This window comes from Alligator sinensis, unplaced genomic scaffold, assembly GCF_000455745.1.
Source record: "Alligator sinensis unplaced genomic scaffold, ASM45574v1 scaffold997_1, whole genome shotgun sequence".
Lineage (NCBI taxonomy): Eukaryota > Metazoa > Chordata > Crocodylia > Alligatoridae > Alligator > Alligator sinensis.
The window spans coordinates 201,014-207,504 of NW_005843001.1; positions in this window are offsets into that span (position 1 = coordinate 201,014).

Consider the following 6,491-nt stretch of genomic DNA (forward strand, 5'->3'; position numbering starts at 1 on the left):
TTGACCCCAGTACTCTTTCCTGCCACGGCAGGGGGTCGGACTAGATGATCTGCCCAGGTCCCTTCCAACCCTAGAAACTATGAAACTATAAACCTTCAGTCTCTTGATCCAAAGTCAGATGCCTTATCCATCAGGCAGTGTGATCATCTGTGTTTGTGGATGGGGTGAGGGTAGGCTGCCCGCTCAGGGCCAGGGGCTGTGCCAGCCTCTTCCCAGCAGGGGCACAGCTGTGCGACATGCATGGCAGCAGCAAGGCTGGAAGGGGTGGCTACTGAAAGGGGTGCTGGAAAGGAATTGGGGGGTGGCCTGTGGCTGCCCCAAAAGCCCTTCCTAGCATCACCCCTGCTTCGGCCCCCCCCACTGCCCTTCCCCTTGGGAACCCTGCCTGCCCCTCCCAAGAGAAAGGCAGCAGAGCAGAATGTCCCCGGGGGGGGGGGCTTGGGGAGCTACGGCCACCCCAAAATTCCCATAGCCACCCCTCCCAGCACCACCACCCACCCCACACAGCTGAGCCCACTCCGCTCACAGCCCCTGGCCCACAGTGGGCAGCCTGCCTCTGCCCTGTGCACAAATCCAGGGGCCACATGCCCCTGTGTTTCCCCCTGGGGGTTCACACAGCTAAGATCCACCCCCGCCTCCTTGCGCCCCCCCAGGCAAGCTGCCCATGGCTTCGTCCTGCTCCTAGCCCCAGGGTCGCATTCACCGCCCTGGCTGGGCAGCATCTGTCCCTGTCCCAGCCCCACTCCCTTCCTCACCATGGGGGCCTCAGTCTGTGCCCCCCATATACCCCTTCCCCCCTACAGACTTACCACCAGAATGCTGCTCTCCAAGCTGCCTAGCTGCATTCGTGGCTGCATGCATGCTGCAGCGGTACACATACACACAGCATTTATTGGTGACATTATTGGCTACACCAGCCAAAAAAACGTTAATTTTCCTTTTAGCAGTGCTGATCCACTATGCAACCAATATATCATAAAAAGTTAGGTTTGGAAGGCACCTCAGGAGGTCACATCTAGTCCAACCCCCTGCTCCAAGCAGGACCAGCCCAGCCAAGGCTTTGCCTAGCCGGGTCTTAAAAACTTCCAAGGATGGAGACTGCACCACCTCTCTGAATAACCTGTTCCAGTCTTTTACTACCCTCCTCATGAGAAAATTCTTCCTAATATCTAACCTAAACTTCCCTTGCTGCAACTTGAGACCATTGCTCCTTGTTCTCAGTGCACCTCCAATTCAAACTTCTTCTCCACACTCCACAAAGCTAGCTTGAATTTTCAGTAACAATCATCACCTTGGCTCACAGCAATCTCAGCTACACCTTTTCCTTAGGTCACCCTTTTATTACTGTTGTAGGCACTGCTGTTTATAGGCTGCTTCCTCATCTGATCCCCTGTCCTTCCAAGACATCTCTTGTAAAACAGGGTGCTGTGACCCTTAAGATTGTTAACTCATCAGCAAGCACTAATGGGTACAGCAGATTCACAATGAGAGATCTCTCTCTCATTCTACCACACAAGTCTACCTTACCAAATTCAACATGCCTAAGAAACGTGGGCCTCAGTGTACTGCACAGATCTACATCTCCATTACATCTGCTTCAGCCAGAAAGACAGAATGCGTTTCCTTCTGCTTACCCAAGAGCTGGATGACCAAGGTTTAATTTAGAGAGGACTGAACTAATGTCACCAGCTGGCAACTTTGTGGACCTCAGAAGGAATGTAATCATTTCCAAGACAAGCAGGCTGGGCAGTCCTGGATGCCCTGGGAAGAGCTGCAGCAAGGAGTGCCTTTTTCCATCTGTAATTGTCCAGAGAGTGCAATCTTCTCTCTCCAGTGCACACAAGCATGTACAGTTGTGGATTCACAAAATTAACCTGTTCCAACACATTCCACATGGGCCTCTCCCTTAAGATCACTTAGAAAATGAAGCTGGAACAGCCTAATACAGCACACCTAAGTGGAACTGGAGCATCGGTCTACCATGCTCCCAAGTGTCCCGTAATTTGCACAGGCCTCCAGTCAGCTTCTGGGTAGAATTCCACACGTTGCTTTAATCTACGAAGCTGGCAATGACTTGGCGCCTAGTTTGCGAGGCAGCACCTCCCCCCCGCCCCCCCAAGTGACAGGCTGTCACGGTGGAGATCTGCAGAAGCACAAGCTGGAGCAGCCCAAGACAAATACGACACTGCTGCTGGCAGGACATTCCCTGGCGTTGTCTGCCAGAACTCAGATATCAGTCTTCCAGCGAGGCAACGAACTCCTCATTTCCCCCCAGCTCTTCTCCAAAACTGTTGACAGGGCAGGACTATGGTCTATACGCTTAAGGACAGTCTTTTAACAGCTTTTAGTGTACGGGACAGGAGCCCAGGATACATTTTAAAAATCTGAGTAACTTTCATGAAACCAGTGTCATTTCTTCTAGAGTCTTATTTTTTTCCACTGTTACCCCGACTAAGCAGTCCAGAAGTGACACCTTTCCAATGTTGATACTACAACAACCTTGCTGAAATCTGAAACTGTTTCAAGGGCTTGTTTATACATAGCTGACTGTTCAGTTATAAAAAACTGATGCTTTCCTTTCCACATGCATGATCCCAGGCCAAAGCTGCTAGCCGCTGCTGGTTACAGATCCATATTCACTCTTCTATACGTCTCCAATGCATGAAAATTCAGGTTGCAAAAAACCCACCAAGAATCATCCTTTGTTATTCCACCATCAGGCAGAAAGAACAAGTCATCGCACTGTCCGAGTCTCCAGCTAACATTCTGGATGGCTCCATTTCGCACAAAAGTAATCAAAGCTGCTCCCCCACACTGTGACAACCACGTTTCCTAGTTTAGGCTTTGTTAAGCACAGGACTGCCCAAGCGTCTTGGCACTAGGCCTGTCTTCCATATAATTTCATATTCCAGGTAACATTTCAGAGTAACTTCTTGCTACTTTAGCAAGACCTTAGTTATTAAGGTCCGTAACTCTTAAGTTTCCTCAGCTTACTACTACCATTATGTTTTTATTCAACTTAAATGTTTTTTAAAAACCCACTTAAATCACCAGTAAGAAAACCTAAAAAATACCAAACTAACCAGAAGAGAATCTAGAGTTATATTAAAATAACCATACATGGCATAGCAGTTTTCACATTCTGAGAGACCACGATTACATCCGGTTATAGCCCTTTAAAAAGAAGCAGACAGCTGGGAAGCAGCTAGGTGGCTACACATCTATCTGACAGACATTTTGGCGCAAGCAGGAAGTTGTTGAGTGTTTCAGGGAAAACGTGGCAGCAAAGCCTTACTTGCCAGAACAGGTTTGGGGGCTGTAAAATGCCAATTCAGGCTGTTTCCCCTCTGTTAAAAAATAGCCTAACCACTGTGCACCAGCACAGGGTGTGGGTTACGCACACAGGAGAAAGAAGCACATCTAAAGCTACAAACTGTTCAAAGTCTATTTGTCCTACAGAAGTATTTAACTTCATTAAGATAAGAGGTGCATTGATACATCAGTCCCATACTAAAATGGCACTGATATACAGAAAAATGACTATTGGAAGTTAGCTTTTTTCACCTGATGTGGCTGTTAAATGCCTTGTGCATGCGCGCAGCCACAGCATGCGTGCGGCCAGGAGCGCAGCACGGCAGCTTGGAGAGCAGCATTGGCTTTTAAGTCTGTGGAGGGGGGGCGCAGATCGAGACCCCCACAGTGCAGGACAGAGTGGGGCCAGGGTAGGCACTGCACAGCTGGGGTGGGGCATGGGACAGAGCTGTGAGTGGCTCATCTGGGGGGCACTGGGGTGGCTGCCACTCTGCATACACTCCAGGAGGGCATGGGAGGAGTGTCCCCGGATCTGCGTGGGGCTATTGGGGGGGGGGGCGCTGCATCTACCCCAAAGTTTCTCATAGCCTCCCCCCAGTCTCCCTCCAGCACCACCACCGCCTGCCCCGAGAGCAGCCTGGCCCAGCCCCCTCTGCCAAGAGCCTAGCACCACCCTTGCCCCACCCCACAGCTGCAGCCTGGCCCACCGACAGATCTGGGAACACATGCTCCCCATGCCCTCCTGGGGTGCACGCAGTGGCGAGAGCCATCCCCCCTGCACGAGCCGCTCATGGCTCTGTCCCATGTCCCGCCCTGGCTGAACAGCGCCTGCCCTTGCCCCACTCCCTCTCTCACAGTGGGGGCACCCCCCCATGCTCCTTCCCTCCCCCCACCTGACTTACCAGCCTGCTGCTGGTCTCCAAGCTGCTGGGATGCATGTTGGAATCAGATCGGTATCAGCTGATATGGCTCCTTAAAAATTGGCCATTGCTATCACCCCAAAAAACCTCTATCGGTGCACCCCTAATGAAGATAGTACAGAGACCGTTCACTGTGGTTTTCTTAATGTCTTCATTACAAGCAGCACCTAACCCAAGCTATGGGCAACTCTGACACAGTCATACGCTTTGTACACAAGCTCCGGCAGTTAGCGCAGACAATGGTGGGGCACAGAGGGGAGCCAGGAGGGGCGAATCCCCCAGGCTGTGCAATATGCTCCTCAACCTGACACACCCTAGTAGCAAGGTGCTGCACTCACCTGGCACCTCCCTGTTGCAAGATGCTTCTCTCCACCCCGCCCAGAGGCCCCACCTCTGTAAAAGCCAAAGTATGCCCCTATCGAATGCTTCCCTGGCTGCAACCTGAACAGCAAAAGTAGTGCTGGAGCCCACAACTAGCGAGCACCAATTACCCTAATCAAGGTTAGAGCAGGACCTACTTGCACCCGTGTCTGGGCGAACCAGAAAGGAGGAACGCACTTCTTTCATCATCTAGTCACCAACAATAAGACTGTCTACAGCAATCTCTCAGTAACCTAAATTCAGTGTTTAATTCTAGGTATTAAGTTACCAATGTTTGTTCACCGACGTGCACAAAACAAAGCGGCCTCGACTTCAAATACAGAACGTCCCCTCCTACGGCTTGGAAATCTGCGACAATTCACACTCAAACACAGGAAACAGTGAAATCAGCTCCGAGAACCACCTCAAGTCACTACGTTGCATCTCATCACCTAATCCTACGTAGCACTGAAGGGCTGTCTGGTTTCCCAGGGAAGGGCGGTCTTAGGGCTAGAAGACATCTGCGAGGGCAGGGACCGTTCCTAGCCAGCAGACGGTGGCTCCAGATAGTCCCTTCTCAGCGCCAAGCCGTTGCTTACATCTCCCTTTGGCTGTCACCCCCGTCTCATTGCTTCTCTAGGCCAAAGCCTTGTCCAACAGGATGTGACACTCTCTTCAGCGGGGAGCACGAGATTAACACCAGCTGGGAAACCATAAAGCAACTCGATATGGGGAGACCCGCAAAAAACTGTGAACGGACAGTGTTTCTCTGTACTCTAGAAAACGAGACACCTTCAGACACGCGAGCACCTGGGCGCTGGCTCCGAAACAGGAAGGTAGAAATAGGAGAGAAAAAAGAAAGTTCACGGACATCTGCCCCCCAGAATATCCTTGCAGTTTTGCTCGACATCTCATGTGCAAGCGTCCAAAGCACTAAAGACGGCAAGAGGAGCGGGGCTCCCTTCTAGTCCAAACCCCCGCCCGAGCAGGGTCGCCCCTGTCCAAACCCGCCCGGACGGTCCAGCATCGACCCCCTGCGCCCACGTACAGACACGCGAGATGGCAGAGCGAGCCCAGCCCTGCCGCGCCGCACCATCGTCCGCAAGCCACGCGGTTCGGAGCGGTAGCGAACAGGACACACGATCGCCCCGGGGCGGGGGCAGATCTCGCACCCGGTCCTGCTGCTTGGAAACCGGCCTGTGAGCGCCGACTTCTGTTCTCACGCACACCCCTAGACACACACACACTACACCCCCCCAATGCACCTAGACACACGTATGCACACCTACACCCCTAGACACGCCTATACACACACGTATGCAACCCTACACCCCTAGACACGCCTATACACACACACGTATGCAACCACACTCACACGTGTGCACACCTACACCCCTAGACACACCTATACACACACACGTATGCAACCATACTCACACATATGCACACCTACACCCCTAGACACACCTATACACACACATGCAACTATACTCACGTATGCACACCTACACCCCTAGACACATATATACACCTATACACACACATATACACCCCTAGACACACACGTATGCAACTATACTCGCACGTATGCACCTGCACCCCAAGACACGCCTATATATACACATTTGCAACTATACTCACACGTGTGCACACCTGCACCCCTAGACACACCTATACACACACGTATGCAACCCTACACCCCTAGACATGCCTATATACACACACACTACACACACGTATGCACACCTACACCCCTAGACACACCTATACACACATGTAGACACACCTATACACAAATGTATGCAACTATACTCACACGTATGCACACCTACACCCCTAGACACGCACTACACCCACACGTATGCACACCTACACGCACACACACGGCCCGAGCGCAGC